Source organism: Saimiri boliviensis, chromosome 8 (genome assembly GCF_048565385.1).
Source record: "Saimiri boliviensis isolate mSaiBol1 chromosome 8, mSaiBol1.pri, whole genome shotgun sequence".
Classification (NCBI taxonomy): domain Eukaryota; kingdom Metazoa; phylum Chordata; class Mammalia; order Primates; family Cebidae; genus Saimiri; species Saimiri boliviensis.
In genome coordinates, this window is record NC_133456.1 from 105,354,504 (window position 1) to 105,375,844 (window position 21,341).

At 42.7% G+C, this 21,341-nt stretch overlaps 1 non-coding gene across 1 annotated transcript; it reads left to right on the forward strand.

The window, feature by feature from the left end:
- The first annotated feature begins 20,269 nt into the window (after positions 1-20,269).
- LOC120367675 (small nucleolar RNA U13) lies at positions 20,270-20,372 on the forward strand. Its single transcript, XR_005581999.2, has one exon. It is a non-coding gene; the product is annotated as a small nucleolar RNA U13 (small nucleolar RNA).
- The last annotated feature ends 969 nt before the right edge of the window (positions 20,373-21,341 follow it).

The following is a 21,341-nucleotide window of genomic DNA, read 5'->3' on the forward strand; positions in this document are numbered from 1 at the left end:
AGTTGATTATCTCCTGGATCTGGAAAAGAAGGAAGGAAAGCAGAGTGGAAAGCGGATTCTCTGTAGAAGGTGGATTTTTTCCCACAAGAGACTCTGCAGGGCAATTTCAAGGTACAGCAAGGAAATATATTTTGAGGTTAAATATTTTGATTTTTTTCCTTGTCTCATAGTGTTATGCCAGAGTCAGATTGGAAAGTCAGTCACGATATATAGGGTCAAAGAAAACCCATCTGGCTGGTCGCAGGGGCTCACACCTGTAATCCTAGTACTTTGGGATGCCAAGGTGGGCAGATAACTTGAGGTCAGAAGTTTGAGACCAGCCTGGCCAACATAGTAAAACCCCATCTGTACTCTAAAAATATAAAAATTAGTTGGGTGAGGTGGTGCATGCCTGTAGTCTTAGCCACTAGGGAGGCCAAGGCAGGAGATCACTTGAAGCTGGGAGGTGGAGGTTGCAGTGAGCCCAGATTGCACCACTGCACTCCAGCCTTGGCAACAGAGCAAGACTCTATAAAAAAAGAAGAAAACACGACATCACTTTGGAGATCCCAAGGATTTTAGTAGTCGCATGGCAGGAAACAGGGATGAAGACCAAATGTGTATTTCATAATATTACATTCTCTCATTAGCAACTCCGTCTGGCATACACTCTCACTCTTAAGGGAATTAGAATCAACTGGTGAATTTGAACCTCACTTAAGACAGCATCAATAATTTTATTCCTCTATAAGCTGGGAAAAGATTGGAAAGAAAAACCTTAATAGAAGCTCAATTATTTGTTAGTTTCAACTACTCTAGTGTGTGTAATTTTTGGTGAAAAGTAAATAGTATGTACTGCTTTACAAAGGAAGTGATTGCAGAATAATTTACTAAAGAAAAGTAGATTCATCCATCACATAGTGCTTTTCTTGAGCATTATTTAAGAATTTATGAAGGAAGATACTGTTCTCCAAAAACCACAACAAACAAGAAATGGTTAAAAATGGCACACGTTAGAAACTTAATTTTGTCCTAAAACAAAGTGAAAGCATTATATTTGCCTGTATTTCCTTGGCCTTTAATATAACTTTCCTCATGCCTGTAATCCTAGGACTTTGGGAGGCTGAGGTGGGCAGATCACTTGAGGTCAGGAGTTCGAGACCAGTCTGGCCAACGTGGTGAAACCTTATTTTCTACCAAAAAATACAGTAGTCAGCCAGATGTGATGGTGCACACCTGTAATCTCAGCTGCTTGGGAGGCTGAGGCAGGAGATTCACTTGAATCTGGGAAGTACAGGTTGCAGTAAGCTGAGATCACACCACTCTACTTTAGCCTGGGTGACAGAGTGAGACCCTGTCTCAATCAATCAGTAAATATATAAATAAAACGTGTCTTAAAAAATATTGCTCAGAACTATAAATATTGCTCATAGAAACTATAATTTTAAAGATGTACAGGTTAAACTCTGCTAAGTGAGAGTTTTGATAAACTCCAATCTGTTTACTGAGAAAATATATTGGACATATGGTAAATTTTATGGATTATAATAGTGTGCAAGTATATAACACACATACCAAGCAGATCAAATTAGTATTATTATATAGTAATTCAAATTACTTTTAGGGGAAGAGTTAGAAGAAAGCAAGCTATTCTAATTAGAAAACAAAGGCCAGGTGTGGTGGCTCATGCCTGTAATCCCAGCACTTTGGGAGGCCTAGGCAGGTAGATCACCTGAGGCCAGGAGTTTGAGACTTGCCTGAGCAACATAAGTGAAACCCTGTTTCTACTGAAAATACAAAAATTAGCTGGGCGTGTTGGTACATGCCTGTAATCCCAGCTACTTGGGAGGCTGAGGCAGGAGAATCATTTGAACCCGGGAAGTGGAGGTTGCACTGAGCCGAGATCATCCCACTACACTCCAGCCTGGGTGACACAGCAAGACGCCATCTAAAAAAATAAATAAATAAAAATAAGTAAATAAATAAATAAAACATAACTATGGCCCCAGGCTACCATACCAGCAAGCCTCCCAGTGCCTGTCTCCACGTTCCAGTGCAAGAAATGGAGTTTTGAATGCTCATCCTCAAACCCTGGTTGACCCTGGATTCATAAGAAGGTAGAATAGTTTCTACCTTCTAAGTGAAGAGTGAATGCATTTTGGAAAGTTGTTCAATAACAAGGATTGAAATGAAAATGTTTTCTGTTTAACCCAGAGTTAAACAGAAGTTTATCATTGTTAAAAATTACCAAGCACATTCAAGCTGACCATGATACCTTCTAATGAATATTTATGCTCACCCAGGGGAAGAGTGACCTTGCAGAAAAAGGATACCGTAGGAAAAAGGGCGGGTGTAGGATCACCTAGGGGTAAGGGTTAAAATGCAGATAAGTGGGTTCCACACCACGAGATTCTGATCCAGTTGATTTAGGATAAGGCTTAGGAATTTTCCCAGTCTAAAATCATGACCCTTTGGCAGGTGGCTCACACCTGTAATCCCAGCACTTTGGGAGGCTGAGGTGGGTAGATCCCTTGAGGTCAGGAGTTCGTGACCAGCCTGGCCAACAGGGTGAAACTTTGTTTCTACACAAAATACAAAAAAATTAGCCTGGCATGGTGGTGCATGTCTGTAATTCCAGCTACTGAGGAGGCTGAGGCAGGAGAATCACTTGAACCCGGGAGGCAGAGGTTCCAGTGAGCTGAGATCGTGCCACTGCACTCCAGCCTGGGTGACAGAGGAAGACTTCACTTAAAAAAAAAAAAAATCGTGACCCCTGGCCAGGGCAGTGGCCTATGCCTGTAATCTGAGCACTTTGGGAGGCCAAGGCGGGAGAACTGCTTGAGGCCCCAAGTTAGAGACCAGCCTGGGTAACATAGTGAGACCCTTGCGTTCACCTCTTCACTCTTGTCACCACAAAAAATACACAAATTAGCTAGGAACAGCAATGCATGCCTATAGTTCCAATTACTCAGTGGGCTGAGGCAGGATGCTGCCGTGAGTCATTATTGTGAAACTGCACCCCAGGCTGGGTGACAGAGGGAGGCCCTGTCTCAAAAAACACAGCCAAAAAACCAAAAAACCAAACAGATGACCCTATCCCTTCTATCCTCACCCCTCACCCCAACTCCCTCTGATGGTTTCTATGCAAGAGGTCTGGAAATGCACTTCCAGAAACTCTGCGTCCATCTAACTGCCAGATTGTTAATATTTATTTTTATCAAATATATCCTAAATACATGCATGCAGAGTTCGGGGTCAGAGATTTGTGGGAAGTAGAAAAGTTCCTCCTAAAAGTTTCCTTTCTTGTTAAAGAATAAATTGGCTGGACGCAGTGGCTCACGCCTGTAATCCCAGCACTTTGGGAGGCCGAGGAGGGCAGATCACAAGGTCAAAGGATTGAGACCAGCCTGGCCAACATGGTGAAATCCCATCTCTACTAAAATACAAAAATTAGCTGGGCATGGTGGCGTGCCTGTAGTCCCAGCTACTTGTGAGGCTGAGGCAGAAGAATTGCTTGAATTCTGCCTGGTGCCTGGCAACAGAGTGAGACACTGTCTCAAAAAAAAAAAAAAAAGAACAAATCATAAGTATGCTAATAACTCTATTAAGACCTATCCTATGTAGCTGTTATACATGCCCTGCTTATAGGCACGTAGTACATCCTATGTCCTTGTACTTTAACCAAAATATCTGTGCTGGACGTGCTCATAGGCATGTCTCAGCTTGCAGCCTGTGACACTTACCTGTTTAGAAAAGTTTTAAGTTATTAGCCAATCGTGTTTTAGTTTAGGTTGTGAGTTCTGGCTCCAGCTAATGGAGATCAGACACAGCAGTAAAGATGACCCCAAATGCATAAGGGATAAATGTCTGCTTTTCCTTTGTTCATTGTACTCTCCTGGCAAGATGGCTAACGAGGGTACCCTTCCTGCAGTACAGGATGTAAAAATTGCTTGCCGAAAGATCCTTGGTCTCAGTGCTGGTTTTTCTTTGTGGCGCTGAGCATCTGTTCCCAACAGATTTCATATCAAACAGCTTGTAGTAAATGTAATAAGTGAGCTGGTACCCCGAGCTCCAGTCTTACCCCTGAGACGACATGATGAGAGCTGGATTAATTGTCCTACAGAGAAGGCAAGAACAAGGAAAATGATTTCTTCTTTTTCTAAAAGGGTAGGAGGCAGTTTCTCCCTTGTCTCTTGAGAAAATCTCCCTCATATTCAGTCTTTTTGAGTGTAAATAAAATCTAGCCAGAAGCTAGATATCTTGGGTGTCTCTGCCTTTATTACCTTGAGATCTCTTTAAATTCCCAGCCTGGGCAGGATGTGATGGCTCACACCTGTAATCCAAGTGCTTTGGGAAGCCGAGGTGATGTTTCACCTGAGACCGGAAGTGCAAGACCAGCCTGGCCAACATGGTGAAACCCCGTCTCTAGTAAAAATAAATACATAAATTAGCTGGGCGTGATGTTGTACACCTGTAATTGCAGCTACTTGGGAGGCTGAGGTATGAGAAGCTCTTGAACTCTCAAGGCTGAGGTTGCAGTGAGGTGAGATTGCACCACTGCACTCCAGCCTGGCTGACAGAGACTCTGGCTCAGAATGAATGGATAAATAAATAAACAAATAAAAATTTCCCAGCCTTGTTTCTCTTTGAAATGCAAATACCTCGGGAAATAGCCTTGCTGCTTCTCTTGCAGCGTGGGCTCAGCCTAAGGTATCTACTCAGGCTGTAGCTCTTTGGCTCACCTGGGAGATGATAAGAGAAGTTAGTACTGTTTCAGATCAGAACAATTAACTAGACAAATGGCTACAGATGGAGGCTAGGGCTTCTCCCAGAAACGCTGCAAACATCCGGGGAAGTTTTTCTTCTCCCCTTGTATTTACCAGGGGGAAAAGGAAAGAGAAACTTTCTAGCCGATGAAAGCTGCAGTGAAGGTAATTCTGTCACTTGGACCCTATGATTTAGCAAATTCAAGAGAGCCTGTGCTCTATCGGGGTGGGTTATGGAACTTGTGTCAAACCCTGGTGGATTTAAGCTGTAAAGTAGCCATTTTTTATGAATGGATATCCAGTAACAAGAACTGTCAGGAAGGCAGGGAAGAAGGCCCTCAATAAGGGGAGAAGGAGACTAAGCCACACACAGGACAACAGAGCCAGTCCGGGGGCCCAGCATGGTGGCTTATGCCTGTAATCCCAGCACTTTGGGAGGTCCAAGGTGGGAGGATCACTTGACCTCAGCTCAGGCGTTCAAAAGCAGCCTGAGCAACACAGCAAGACCCCATCTCTCTAAAAAGCTCCCCCTCCCCTCCCCTCCCTTCCTTTCCCTTCCCTTCCCTTTCCTCTTTCTCTCTCTTTCTTTTCCAGGCGGAATATCACTCCATTACCTAGGCTGGAGTGCAGTGGCACAATCTCAGCTTACTGCAGGCTCCGCCCCTCAGGTTCAATCGATTCTCCTGCCTCATCCTTCCAAATAGCTGGGACTACCGGCACACACCACCATAGCCGGTTAATTTTTGTATTTTTTGGTAAAGACAAGGTTTCACCATGTTGGCTAGGCTAGTCTCGAACTCCCAAAGTGCTGGAATTACAGGCGTGAACCACCGCACCTGGTCCACATTTTCGTTTTAATTGTCACTGCTGCTCTTAGGCAAACAGCCATTTATACCAATGAATGCTATGCTCCGGTTGCCATCAGGCCCCAGGAAGACACTTCCGGACATCGCTTTCTCTGCATCCTTGAAACAAAAGGCTGCTCTACCCAATGCTGTGAATGTTTACAGGCAGTATCCCTGACAACATTAGGAATGAGCACTGCTTCAGGGCACTGGGAAAAACAGGAACAAAAGAACTAACGCAGGAGAAGTGCGGAATTAACTAGGCAGATCCATCTCAGACACTATCAATGTAATTTATTCTTACATAGGAAACAACATTTCTTAGCAGAAATCTTGAGTATCCAAGGATCAAGCACAGTGGCTCATGTGTGTAATCCCAGCATCTTGGGAGGCTGAGGCGGGTGGATCACTTGAGCCAGGAGTTCAAGACCAGCCTCCAGCCTCCTGGGCAACATGATGAAACTTGTCTGTATAAAAAAAGAAAGAAAGAAAAAGAAATGTTGAACATCTACTTTCCTGCTTCTTTTCATGTAATAATTTGCAGCGCTGGTGATGCTCACAAATTAATGTGGTCTTTGCTATAGTGACGTGGTGGTTGAGGATATTTTTATATTATGAATTCATATTACTGTTTTTTGAGATGGAGTCTCACTCTGTCACTCAGGCTGGAGTGCAGTGGTGCAATCTTGGCTCACTTGAATCTCTGCCTCCTGGATTTGAGAGATTCTGCTTCCCGTCTCCTGAGTAGCTGGGATTACAGGCGTGCACCACCATGCCTGGCTAATTTTTGTATTTTTAGTAGAGACAGGGTTTCATCATGTTGGTCAGGCTGGTCTCAAACTCCTGACCTCGTGACCTGCCCACCTCTGCCTCCCAAAGTGCTGGGATTACAGGCATGAAAATTCATGTTACTCTTAAATTTGTAAATACTTATGTCTAGTCTGCAATTAGCGTCTCTGGATATTGGAGGCTACTGCCGCTGCTACCAGACATTTTGAGTCATTTGGATCTCAATGAGTGAAGAGTTTATGTATTGATAGATCCAGGATATATGTAGACCCAGTACCTGCCTGCAAGGGATTTGGTATTGTGGGGCTTCCATAGGAGAAGGTGGACTTTGCCTCCTACCAGTTCCCAAACGGTGCCTATTACCCACATATAGAAAAAGGACCAGATCGTGTAGGCAACCGAAACAGCAAAATGAGACAAAATGAAACAACAACACAAGCCTGCTGCACCCTGTAATTCACATCATGCTATGTGAACGACAGGATGGTGCTGTAAGAGTGGCTGGTGTATGCTTAGATACTGATCACTTTTCTTTTAAAAATCTCACCAGGAGGCTTGCTATTGCTCCCATGGACGATAACAACTTTTACACCTTCCCAGTTCTCGGCTTCCGGTATGTTTTTTGAAATTAAGCTTCTAACTGGTCCTATTTTTTTTTTCTTTTCTTTTGCCTCATTTTGTTGATTTAATTTTTTTTTTTTTCTGAGATGGAGTCTTTCTCTGCTGCCCAGGCTGAAGTGCAGTGGTGAGATCTGGGCTCACTGCAACCTCCACCTCCTGGGTTCAAGTGATTCTCCTGCCTCAGCCTCCTGAGTAGCTGGGACTATGAGTGTGTGCCACCATGCCTGGCTAACTTTTTGTATTTTTTAGTAGAAATGGTGTTTCAAGGTGTTAGCTAGGATTGCATTCTTGGGAACCATGAATAATCTTCATAACCACTTTCCAACAGAAAGCACAAGCTCATTTGCTATGTATATTTTCTCAAGGAAGTTACGGGGTGATATGTGTTGGTCACCTGGATAGCTGTTAAAAAGTACAGGTTACTGATTTATGGACATGAAAATTTAAATGTTATATACAATTATGTACCACTTAATGATGCAGATGGGTTCTGAGAAATACGTCATTAGGCAATTTCATTATTGTGTGAACACTATAAAATACTTACACAAAACTAGATGGTGTGGCCTACTACACACCCAGGCTAGATACCACAGCCTGTTGTTCTAAGCTACAAATCTGCACAAACTCCTGACCTCAAGTGGTCCGCCTGCCTCAACCTCCAAAAGTGCTGGAATGACAGGCGTGAGCATGGCCCCCGGCCAAAGCATGCATATCTTGATATAGAATGAATCTCTCTCCTCTGTTGTATGCGTTTTCACGCTCCCTCTCTATTTCTTTGCAGACTTCCATGTTTAAGTAAACAGATGTTTCGTGAGACACATGAAACAGAACCTCTTACTTTTGTGGTTCTTCATATAAAAACAAAACAGAAGGTAAGGTAACGGAACATCAACAAATATGTAACAGGTAGCTTTGCTAATGTAAACCAGAACTATATAAACAGGGATTGCGCGAGGTATGCATTCCTACAAGCACAGAAATTTGGTGCCAGATTTCCATGGCATCACCCTCCAGATCTATTATTACTCCCATTTGAAGAAAGCAAACATATTTTTAAAATGCACAAATATTGAAAATTTGGGCTTCCTCTTCCTTAACTCCTCCATCACGAATGCAACTCTTCATTTTAAAACATCATCCAGGCACTGCTTTGCAGCAACTGTTCTTGGAAGGAACACCAGGTTGTATGAATGTTGAATGTGGATGCCCTGGGCACACTGTTGATTACAGGAGCCTTCCACCAGAAGATCGGTAGCTTGTGAGGCTTTAGGAAATGTGAAATTAGTCCAGGTCACTCTCTTACTGCAGCTGGTCAGGCTTTTCAGCTCATGGGAGATAAGATATTTAATGAGGTAGGGAAAACAAAGAAACAACATTTAATGCTGAGGTTTCAAAACTTTGAACTTTCCCCTAACTTTAAGGAACTTCACCATCAACAATGTGTTATAAGTAGAATTTTCGATACTGCAAAAGAAGTAGCACTCAAATAGAAATTTCCTCAGTGAGGCAACTTACTTCTATAGAAGGGTGCGGCTCACAGATGGAGCAATGGTGAGTGCACCTCTGGACAAGGGAGGGAGAGGGGTACTTACGACTGATGGAGGGTCGCCCCTACTGCTGTGCCATTCCCCTATTGGCTAGGGTTAGACCACACAGTCTAGACTAATCCCCATTGGCTATTTAAAGGGCACAGGGGTACGAGCCGGAGTGGCAGGGTGGGTAGTTTGGCGGGAAGGATGGTTATGGGCAGGTCAGAGCAGGTAGCCAGGGGTCAAAGCAAGTGACCAGAGCAGGCGGCTGGAATGAGTCAGGACAGAGCAGGGGACTGGGGGAACAGATGTGAACTACTGATTAGAACTAGTGGAAAATGTTGTTTACTGAAACTACAAGGATGTTAAACTTTAAAATGGAGGATTAGAATAAGAGAGCTGAATATATTGGCAAACTGATTCTTTGAAGAGAAACTTGGAGCTCACTGTATCTAACAATGCTACAATATTCCCCAGCATACAATCATATTACCTCACTCCCTCCTTCACCAAATCCCAGTCATAATTCACATTCTGCAGGTTATATAGCTGTGTGTGTGTGTGTGTGTGTGTGTGTGTGTGTGTGTGAGAGAGAGAGAGAGAGAGAGAGAGAGAGAGAGAGAGAAAGCGGGGAGATAGCAAAAGTGAGCATGCAGGTGCTGGTTCCTTAATCACTTTGATAACTTTCCTTCTTCTTCTTCTTTTTTTTTGAGACAGAGTCTCACTCTGCTGCCCTGGCTAGAGTGCAGTGATGTAATCTCGGCTCACTGCAAACTCTGCTTCCTGGGTTCAAGTGATGCTCATGTTTCAGTCTCCCAAGTAGCTGAAATTACAGGCACCTGCCACGATACCCAGCTAATTTTCTTGTGTTTTTAGTAGAGATGAGGTTTTGCCATGTTGGCCAGGCTGGTCTCGAACTCCTGACCTCAGGTGATCCACCCGCCTCAGCTCCCAAAGTATTGGGTTGTATGTCATGTGAGTACATAGGAAAAGAATTCTGCTTTTTTGAGATTTAGTCCTAACACTAATCATAGTTAAAATTAAAGTGAGAAAATAGGAATAATTTACCCAGTTGGTTTTGAGGGACACACAGTCAATTTTGGGGTGTGTCCTACTTGTGAATATTACGGGAATACATTTTAAAAGCAAGAATCAAAGAAGCTCATAGCCTTTTATCCTAGAAAATGGAAAAGAAAGCCATATCCTTTCATATGCCTTGTTGCTATGGGAAGTTTCATGGTCGAGATATGCACCCTAAACTTTTCAGAAATGAAATAGACGACGCAATAAAAGTGAAGTTCATTGTTGTACACATTAACAACAGAGGTAGCATCTGATCATAAAATGTCTAGGATTTCTCTTCTATGAACATGAAGAAGTTGTCTCCATTTGTAATTTTTGTAGTGTCAAGACCTCCTTTGTAGTTGTTCAAAAATAGAGTGATAAAGCTGGATATAACAGAGATAACATACGTGACACCTAAGAATAGACACAGAGAGGGACACATGCGGGAACTGAGAAACCAGGGCTGAAGACACGGGCAGAGAACGCTGATGGCACGACGTACACAATTTGATGGATTATTGCCAGATGCTAATTTGTTTAAACTGAAAGCAAAGCGGAGAAAACACTTAAGAGGGTAGAGAAACAAGCCGCTATCAGGTAGGACCCCAACCTTATGTGCAGGGCAAATGAAAGCACTCTGTGACTAACATGATCAGAAGCAGCTGCCATTTCTAACACAAATAAGATCCGAAAATGTTGGTGGAACTGCTTATAGGTCTATTCAGAGTCCCAGAGAAAGACCCTATTAAGTCAAACTAAATTGTTCCAAGTGCCTTAAAGAGATGGCTGTCTGTTTTAATTTTCCTGACATTCCTCACCGAGACTTGGTCTAATAGTGATTGTATGGAACTATTAGGAGCGCATCTGATAGAAAAATGCAATTGTCAGCCACTGTTTTATTATTTTGATGCTATACAATAATTTTCCTCTTGACCGTTGTTACAGTAAAAGGATATATTGACCCACCGTCTTACACCCTAATTAAGCAACAATGAAATTTTATACTAATATTGGATTTAAAGGGAAGATTGTATTGAAGGTTGCATTTATCTTCAAACCTTACCCCATTATCATTAATGTGCTATTCTAGACATAAAGAAGTCCACTTTACAAATGGATTTAACAATGCCATGCATTTTGTTCATTAGTTTTTTGAAATAGAATTCCTTAAATTAGTTGAATTTTTAACTCTTACTTTCCCTTTAAAAATGTAGGCTAGAAAGAATAACTTTAAATCTGGCAAAGACATTTGGTAGGTACCTTTTTTTCCTTGTATTACAAAAATAGATGCTATAGAAATGTCACATTGCACTAATAATAAATTTTGATTGTTTAAGTGATGAACCAATCTGAGCAGATACGAATTAACCTGAAAGAAATGGGGAGTTCTTTTCCAAACAGAAGACGACTTCGAAATTAGTAAGAAGATCGATGAGGTGAAATTAGTCAGCTAGCAAAACACAATGAAGCAAAAAAGGATTGATCACTCGTTGATTCATTTGTGTTTATTTTAGGCTCACGTGCTTTCATTTCCATCTTTGTACTTTCATAATTTGGTATTTCCTGGCCCTGACCGTCATGATCATTAAGCTGCTCGCAAGAGCCGGGTGATCTGTGCCGCCTGTGTTCCTGCCTGCCTCTCCTGACCACTCCTCCCATCTCAGTGCCATCAATTTTGATTCTTGTCCTAGTTTATCAAATGCTATTTTGGCTCCAATTGGCCCTCTGTCATTCCGTTCAAATTGGAAGCAATACATTTTCAATTTCTGGTGAAAACCGTACTTCCAGATGCTGGTAGGGGCTTTATATGTAATATCATTTAAGCAGCAACATTTCCACATGGAAGTTATAGTTATTCTAATTTTTTTCATATGAGAAGCCAAGACTCAGAAAGGAAAATGACTTGCCAAAAAATAATAATAATGAATAACTCATTGCTGCTAAGTGGCAAGGGCAGGATTTGAATCCAGGGCTGGCCAACTTTGCAATAAGTGTTCTTTCCTTCTTGTAAGGCACACCTTCTAAATAGAGTCCCTGAAAGCATTTTGGTGGATGTCTTGGTCTGTTTGGGCTGCTATAACAAACTCTCATAGATGGAACAGCTTATAAATAGCAGAAATTTATTTCTTGCAGTTCTAGAGGCTGGAAAATCCAAGGTCAAAGCTCTGGCTGATTCAGTGTCCTGGTTGTTAGATGGCCATCTTCTTACTGGGTCTTTATATGATAGAAGGAGTGAGGCAGCTCTCTGGGGTCACCTTGATAAGGGCACTAATCCCATTCATGAATGCTTCATGCCCTGATCACCAAGACCCAATCGCCTTGGGGATTAAGTTTCAACCTATGAATTTTGGGAGGGGCACCAACATTTTGCCTGTAGTAATGGAATTATCAGCCAAGTGCCTGAGAAAACAAAATGGTCTGTGGAGGGACCCTGTAGGGTGAATAATGCTTAGGGTAACTGACAAAGAATAGGATGGGTTAGCACATTCAGAGGTGAATCCTGAGATATTTGAGAAGTTGGTGGTCATAGCAGCTGTGTCTTTTGGGCTTTCTGAGTGATTGCAGACTGCACAGTGGTGAAGACCAGAATCGGCTCTAGTGCAGCAGTCTCCAACCTTTTGGTACGGGGGACCAGTTTCCTGGAAGACAATTTGGGTGGGGAGAGGGGAGGACTGCTTTCAGACTGATCAAGTGCATTACATTTGTTGTCTGCCTGCCTGCCTTCTTTCCTTCCTTCCTTCCTTCCTTCCTTCCTTCCTTCCTTCCTTCCTTCCTTCTTTCCTTCCTTCCTTCCCCCCCCTTTCTCTCTCTCTCTTTCTTTCTTCTCTCTCTTTCTCTCTTTCTTTCTTTCTTTTTCAGTGGAGTCTCACTGTCACTCAGGCTGGAGTGCAGTGGCACAATCTTGGCTCACTGCAACTTCTGCCTCCCAGATTCAAGCTATTCTCCTGCCTTAGCCTCCTGAGTAGCTAGGATTACGGGTGCCCACCACCCTCTGGCTACTTTTTGTATTTTTAGTAGAGACAAGTTTTCACCATGTTGACCAGGCTGGTCTTGAACTCCTGACCCCGCGATCCACCTGCCTCGGCCTCCCAAAGTGCTGGGATTACAGGCGTGAGCCACCATGCCTGGCTGTTTCTATTATTATTACATAATGTAGAATCACTGGGAGGCCTGAGCTTGTTTTCCTGCAACTAGACAGTTCCATGTGTGGGTTACTGGAGACAGGGACAGGTCATCAGGCATTACACACACACTCTCTCTCTCTCTCTCTTTTTTTTTTTTGAGACGGAGTTTCACTCCTGTTGCCCAGGCTGGAGTGCAACAAAATGATCTCTGCTCACCGCAACCTCCACCTCCTGGTTTCAAGCAATTCTCCTGCCTCAGCCTTCCCAGTAGCTGGGATTACAGGCATGTACCACCACGCCTGTCTAATTTTGTGTTTATAGTAGAGATGGGGTTTCACCATGTTGATCAGACTGGTCTTGATCTCCCGACCTCAGATGATCTGCTGTCTTGGCCTCCCAAAGTGCAGGGATTACAGGCGTGAGCCACTGCATCCGGCAAGACTGTCATAAGCATGCTGCCTAGATCCCACGCATGCGCAGTTCGCAATAGGGTTCACGCCCCTGTAAGATTCTCATGTGCTGCTGATCTGACAGGAGGTGGAGCTCAGGTGCTAATGTGAGCAGTGGGGAGCGGTTGTAAACACAGATGAAGCTTCTCTCACTCCCCCACCACTCACCTCCTGCTGTGTGGCCTGGTTCCTAACAGGAACTGGTACTGGTCCATGGCCTGGGGTTGGGGACCGCTGCTCCAAGGCAGTGGTTCTCAAACAGGGGTGATTTGGTACCTCCCTCCCCCTGCCCAGGGAACAGGTGACCATTCTAGAGACATTTTGGTGTCTTAACTTGGGTGGAGGGTGCTACTAGCATCTAGTGGTAAAAGTTCAAAACTGCTGCTCAGCATCCTACAGGGCGCAGGAGAGCTCCCATAACACACACTGATCCCACCCAAAATGTCAGTAGCAGAAGGCTGAGGAGCCGTAGGCTAGCGTGATCCAAAGATATCAGAGTAGGAGAATGGTACTTTAGAATGGTCCATTTCACTGCCCGAATTTTTCTTTATGTGGCCAACTGTTTTTACTTCATTATTTTCAAAGAGTTGGATTTAAATTAGGTTTAAAATGAATGAAGCCATTTTCAGCCTGTTCATTTCTGATGGGTCGATAGCTATTTCACTGCTATGCTATAGAGGCAAAGTCTTCTATGATGTATCTTCCTTCATTATTCTTTGGCCCTAACGACTTTGAAATAACTACTAACTTAAAAACAGCACTCTGGCTGGGCATGGTGGCTCAGGCATGCAATCTCAGCACTTTGGAAGGCCAAGGCATGAGAATCGCTTGAGCCCAGGAGTTTGGGAGTAGCTTAGGCAGCATAGTGAGTCCCTGTCTCTACAAAAAACTAGCAGCACATGGTGGTGCATGCCTGTAGTCTCAGCTACTAGGGAGGCTGAGGCAGGATGATTGATTGCTCCCAGAAGGTCCAGGCTGCAGTGAGCCATGATCGCACCATCACACTCCTGTTTGGGTGACAGAGCAAGACTCTGTCTCAAAAGAGCAAAACCAAAACCAAAACCCAGCACTCCACTTCGTCTTGACAGAGACAACTTCTTCATGCCTTGCATTGTTTTTAAACTGGGGGCGGGGTGGGGAAAGAGAGAGAAAGAGAGAAAGTAAGTACTTTATTTGCAAACCCCCTTCAGTTTCTGTCAAGTCCCATGAAAATCAGGGAAGCTATGATGGCTTCTGACAGGAGACAACTTCTCGGAATGTGGTATCACGCTGTCCAATCTTTAAGTGAAGATACTTCCTCATTCTCTGTAGGTTTCTTTTCAAAACACCATAATGAAACCATTCCTTTCTCTCTCCAAGATGGAATCTAAGATTCAGCAGAGTATCAGTGGCTCATATATTCATCAGCCTCTTTTATTTTTTTGGAGATAAGGTTTCTTCTGTGTCGAGTATGAAAAGGCATTTTAATGCTATCTCTCTGACTTATTCTCTGGTGCACTTCCCCTTACACGCTCACATTATTCTCAGTGATATCCGCTCTTATTTCTTTTTAAATAGTGTGGCTTTTGATCAGGGTAGACTCTGGTGTAAATGATCAGGGAGGATTTCATAGAAATATTGCTTCCACCGAAGGCTTTCATTCCCCCTCCTAACAGACAGAACGCGAACAGAGTTTGTCCTCTTTCAGTTCCACAGCGCAGAGAGTATTTACTGCTCTTCTTTATCAAAATCTCCTGTGCTGGAGGTTCTTGAAAGATGAATCTGAAATAAAGTGTTTTTTTTCCCCCCATTCCAGCTGTTGATAGGTCATTCAGTGTGAAAGGATATTGATTATGATCTTGGATAGAGAATAGAGCAGAACAGAAGGAATGATTCTCTGCTACGTTGCTCGTGGTGTTTTTTTTTTTTTCCCTGACGATTTGCTGCTGCCACAAAGCAGTCACTTGGCAGCTTCTCATTTGGGGCCTCAGTGTCCTCATTTGCTAGAAGTAATGCAAGTTGCCCCTTCGGTCCCTACCTCTATGCAAGGTACCTGATGCTCCACAGATAATGTCCCATCATAGCTACAAGATTCTCAGGAATTTCTACTATTCAACACAGGTTTACCAAGCATTTATTAACAACCAGATTACTGAGGCTTGAACACAATTGTTCACATGTAGAGTCTGTTCCAGGTCTGCATTGCTGAATATTGTCATCGTAATTAAGTTCAAAAGTCCAGATGCCATGTGAACCCATATTTTAAGGATCAAAGGTCAAGTTGAGGCACGTTGCAGTTAAGTGGAAAACTTCTTATTTTTTGGTAATCCCCTAAACTAGCACTGGGCTGCAGGAATCACAGCCTGCTGGGATTGTCACATTTTGCTCTTCTATGTAACTATGGTGAAGTTCATGGTAAAGTTTATCTCTTTCTGCATTTCCCTTCTACCCACCTTCCTGCAAAAGGATTTGCTCTTATCTGACAGGCACTCTTTCTCCATATGCAATCTCCCTGTTTGATCTCTCTCTAGCAGTGTTTCATCTTTATTCTTCTCATGCATATTGGGCACTAATTAAATTCTAGGCTTAAACATTCCGACATTTCCAGAATATAGGTATCAGCATTAGCTCTCATTTCACAGGTGAGAGGCTGTGATTTGGATACTCAGCACCTTGCCCAGAGTCACCCGGTGGACAAATGGTGGCTCTAGACCTTGAACCCTTAGAGTTTTGAGGTAGGAGGCAGAATTTGCCTCAGGAGGCCGGACTTGACTCTGAAGACAGGGTTCTGACACTGGGTCAAATTGAGGACTAGTTAAAACAGGGACAGGCTAGGCATGGTGGCTCACGCCTGTAATCCCAGCACTTTGGGAGGCCCAGGTAAGCAGATTACTTGATGCCAGGAGTTTGGGACCAGCCTGGCCAACGTGGTGAAACCCCATCTCTACTAAAAATACAAAAACATTAGCCAGTCATGGTGGTGTGTGCCTGTAATCCCAGCTTCTTGGGAGGCTGAGGCACAAGAATTGCTTGAAACCAGGAGGTGGAGGGTGGAGGCTGCAGGAAGCTGAGATCACATCACTGTACTCCAGCCTGGGTGACAGAGTGAGACTAAGTGACGGAGCAGAAGCAGGTTTCCATAAGGCACACCCACTAGTGTGCCATGTCAGTTCACCACTGCCCTAGCAGCACCCAGAAGTTACTATTGTCCCTTTCCATGGCACTGACATAATGACCCAGATGTTACCACCCCTTTTCTGGAAATTTCTGCCTAATCGCTCCCTAATTTGCATGTAACTAAAAAGTAGGTATAAATAGGATTGAAGAACTGCCTCTGAGCGGCTACTCTGGGCATGCTGCCTATGGGGTAGCCCTCCTCTGCAGGGAGCAGTGTCTCTGCTGCCCCTGTGCACTGTTGCCCCAATTAAAGTTGCTAAGAGCACTGGTTCGCTTTGAATTCTTTCCTGAGTGAAGCTAAGAACCCTCCCAGGCTAAGCCCCTGTTTTGGAGCTCAGCTTTCCTGCATCATTTTAACTTCAGACTCAGTTATGTCTATTGTGAATTCTTCCACCACCAGAGAAATGAATCAGTGTTTGATGCACATTTGTTCTCTGAACAATCTTTGTCATTTTGGCTGTGGAGACATAGAGTTAGTATGAGCCACCTGCTTACCCTGTGGATCACCAATGATCACCTTTTCAACTATAGTGTGTGAACAGTTCTTTATGTTCTTAGTAAAAAGAACTGAATCCTAACCTCCTCAGTCTGATGCCCACAAGTATAGAAAAGAATTGTGAAAATGGAATCAAAATCAAAATTTTGGGAGAATGGTAAATTCTTTAAAAAACAAAACAAAACAAAACAAAGTGCAGGCCAGACTCATGACTATAATCCCAGCACTCTGGGAAGCTGAGATGGGAGGATCACTTGAGCCCAGGAGTTTGAAACCAGCCTGGGCAACAAAGTGAGACCCCATGTCTAAAAAAAGTAAAACAATTAGCTGGGAGTGGTGGTGTATGCCCATAGTCCCAGCTTCTCAGGAGATGGAAGTAGGAGGGCTTGAGCCCAGGAGATCAAGGCTGCAGTGAGTTATGTAGGATGGTGTCACTGCACTCCAGCCTGGGCAACAGAGTGAGACTATCTCAAAATAACAGCAAGAACAATGAAGTGCATGATATGTTAGGGATAATTCTGTTTATTTTCAAACTCATTGTTAACATGATGTAACAGAGAAACACATTTCTACCTCTAAGAGAAGTTTGAGATCACTTTCTTTTCCACTTCCTAAGATCACTTACCAGTGGTTTTGACAGTTTAGCTTTAGAGAATTTTACTGGGCCTGGCTTCATGTCTATTACCTCTCACACGTGTTTGTTTTCTCATGGTGGTTGAGTGAAGTTTTTTTTTTTTTTTCTTCTCTGGTCCCTGGATAAACCTTCATTTTGTTTAAAGAAAATTGAAGGCTCCTATTGCTAAAAATAAGAGAGATGAATTGATAGTTAAACGTATTAAATAAAAACATTATACTTGGCTGAATATGAGACGAGCAAGACATAAAATGTACCATTATAATATATTCCACTTCTCTTAATTTGACACTAAACGGCTTGCTTTCCTTTGTACATAGTCAACATTAGCTCACCAGAAGGTTTGGTAGTTAAGAAACAAGCTGTTAAATATTAAAGCTGTATCTATGTAATTGAATGTTTTTGATATGGCAGTGTTCTAAATATATCCTATTAAGATACTGTTCTACAGAGATATTTAATTACTGACATCTAATCATGCTGCTGCTGTTTCTTTAACCAAGCAAAAATATGAAGTGCTAGAAGGAAAACAGTTTCATTTTAAACAGCAACATTTTATTAATCTCAGCCATAAAAGCAAACTCAAATCTCCAAATGAAATCACACCATTTTTAAAGACAGCAGTTTTCAGTTTGGTAATCCTTGTGTAATGCTGAGATATATGACTATACTTAAGGCCTTAAAACATTCTCACAAATAAGGCACACAATAAAAGTTAATTATGCTCATTGATTACATCAAAATAAAATCTGAACTATGAAATTCACAAGCAGAATTTCACAGTCAACTATGGAACATTATTTCAGATGTTTATGGCCATAGCATTGTTAATACCATAGACAATTTAGGAAGACATTAAGACCGTAATCAGACAATAATAATCTTTCACTTGTGTAGTGCTTTCACAAATTCACGAACATTACCTCATTTTATCAAAACAGCAGTTCTATGAATTAGGTGGGGAACACAGCGTTATCATCGTTTTACATACGGCAAAATTGAGGCCATGGAAATCTGTGTGACTTGCTTTAGTTCACAAAGTAAGTGGCAAAAGTGAAATTATAGTACAAGACTCTTAATTTCAATTTCTGAAAATTTCAAACTAGGTTAAATGTTAGTGTTTGTTTGTTTGTTTGTTTGTTTTTGTGGGAGTTTTGCTCTTATTGCCCAGCTGGGCCTGCAATGGCGAGATCTTGGCTCACTGCAACCTCCGACTGCTGAGTTCAAGCGATTCTCCTGCCTCATCCTCCCGAGTAGGTGGGATTACAGGCATGTACCACCACGCCCAGCTAATTTTTTTTTTTTGGTATTTTTATTAGAAGCAGGTTTTCTCCATGTTGGTCAGGCTGGTCTCATACTCCCGATCTCAGGTGATCCGCCCACCTCAGCTTCCCAAAGTTCTGGGACTGCAGGTGTGAGCCACCATGCCTGTTTTTAATCACGGTTTCCGGTGTTCAATCTTATATATTTTTTTTAATTAAGAAGGTGCTGTTTAAAGTGATGTGGCAGAAATGACTTGATCAATAAATATTTCCCCTAGTTCACACATACTAAAAGTTCTAACTTCATGCAAAGACCACAAAACAACTACAAAGCCATTTTGCTTTGAAGATAGTGTTTTTTTGGGAAAAAAAGTTCCTGTTTAATGATTTTTCTTCTCATCCTCACTAAGTAAATTTACTCTTAGAAACACATTAATTTCTCTCCCCCAACTTTGTTTTTGGATATGGGATCTTGCTCTGTCATGTAGGCTAGAGTGCAGTGGAATCATGGCTCACCATAATCTTGACCTCCTGGACTCAAGTGCTCCTCCCACCTCAGCCTCCCGAGTAGCTGGGACTGCAATCACGCGCCACCATGCCTGGCTGATTTTTGTATCTTTTGTAGAGATGGGTTCTCACTATGTTGCCCAGATTGGCCTTGACCTCCTGGGCTCAGCGATCCTCCTGTCTTGGCCTTCCAAAGGGCTGAGATTACAACCATGGCCACTGCATCTGGCCAAACAAGTTAATTTTCTATCAAGGAGAACAGAGTGACTTTTTCTTTGTAGTGTCTGTGAATACATTTGGAAGAGGTAAGTAGTAAGGAGTAGTAAGGAGAAATGATCCACCTAGAATGCTGAAAGGAAAGTTGCCTCTGTTAAGTATTGACATGACAATTTGGTCCATGTTCTCAGTGAAGGAGTTACGGATCTTCAAGTGTGACCTTTGACTAAGAAATTGGATATATCACCCTTTTATCCCAGCTATCAAGATATTCGAAATAAACAAACTGAGCAGCTCCATAATTTTGTGATTGTGAATTAAAATATCCACCCACTAATCTACTGGGTAAGAGGCAGCCCATCCCAAAGAGATGGACAATCAATATCCATAATAGTGAAATATATTAATTCAGCTTTCTGTTTTTTTTTTTTTTGTCACACCAGGCATGTTATCTCATGAATTCAGCTTTCAGAATGGTTAATCTAACCTGCTTTGAACCAAGTTCTGATTTTTTTTTTTTTTTTTTTTGAGACAGGGTCTTGCTCTGTCACCCAAACTGGAGTCCAGTGGTACAATCTCTGCTCCTTGCAATCTCCGCCTTCTGGGTTCAAGTGATTCTCCTTCCTCAGCCTCCTGACTAGCTAGGATTACAGGCATGCATGACCATTCCTGGCTAACTTTCATATTTTTCATAGAGACAGAACTTTGTCAAGTTGGCCAGGCTGGTCTCAAACTCCTGATCTCAAGTGATCCACCCACCTCGGCCTCCCAAAGTGCTGGGATTACAGGCATGAGTCACTGCATAGGTCCAAAATTCTGATTTAACAATCCCTTTTTAGTACATGAGCATGCCCATTGGGTGTTTACATGCATGTGAGATATGCCACCCTCTGAACCTTGTTATGACATTGGCATGTTACCCATCTAACCTGAAAAACAAATTCTCATTTAAACTTTCTAATTATCTAGACCAGTAGTCAACCGACATCATATGTAAAGTGCCAGACAGGAAATATTTCAGGCTCGCAGGGCCTAGAGTCTCCATTGAAACTACTCAACTCCGCCATTATAGTGTAAAAGCAGCCACAGCCAGTATGCTAACAAATGGGCCTCACCACATGTCAGTAAAACTTCTTTTTTTTGAGATGGAGTTTTACTCCTGTCACTCAGGCTGGACTGCAATGGCACAATATTGGCTCACTGCAACCTCCACCTCCCGAGTTCAAGCAATTCCTCTGCCTCAGCCTCCCAAGTAACTGGGATTACAGGCATGCACCACTAATTTTTGTATTATTAGTAGAGACAGGGTTTCACCATGTGGGTCAGGCTGCTCTCAAAACTCCTGACCTCAGGTGATTCACCCACCTCTGCCTCCCAAAGTGCTGGGATTACAAGCATGTGCCACCATGCCTGGCCTTCAATAAAACTTTCTTTATAAAAGCAAGCAGCACGGGCTGCAGTTTGCTGACACCTGATCTAGACAGGTTGGATTTTATTGTTTTGTGATTATCTATGAAACATTATGCCAAAATGATGAATTCCATTGTAATTTTTTCCCTAGCCATTTACTTGGGCGTCTACATAGATGGAGAAGGCTACTGATTTTATTTGCTTGTCAAATAATAGCCTTACAGCTAAATTGTCCTTGCTCTCTTTTTTTCTTAATTTCTTTTCTGCAAACGTTCAGTTTAATTTATTGAACATCTGCTAAGTCTGAAGCAACATTCTAGGCACTGGAGAAACAAGTTGAAGACCCAAGATACCTCCCTCTGGGAGACAATAGTGTTTTTGCTTGTTTGTTTTGAGCCAGAGTTCAGCTCTGTTTCCCAGACTGGAGTGCATTGACATGATCTTGGCTCCCTGTAACCTCCGCCTCCCAGGTTTAAGCAATTCTCCTAC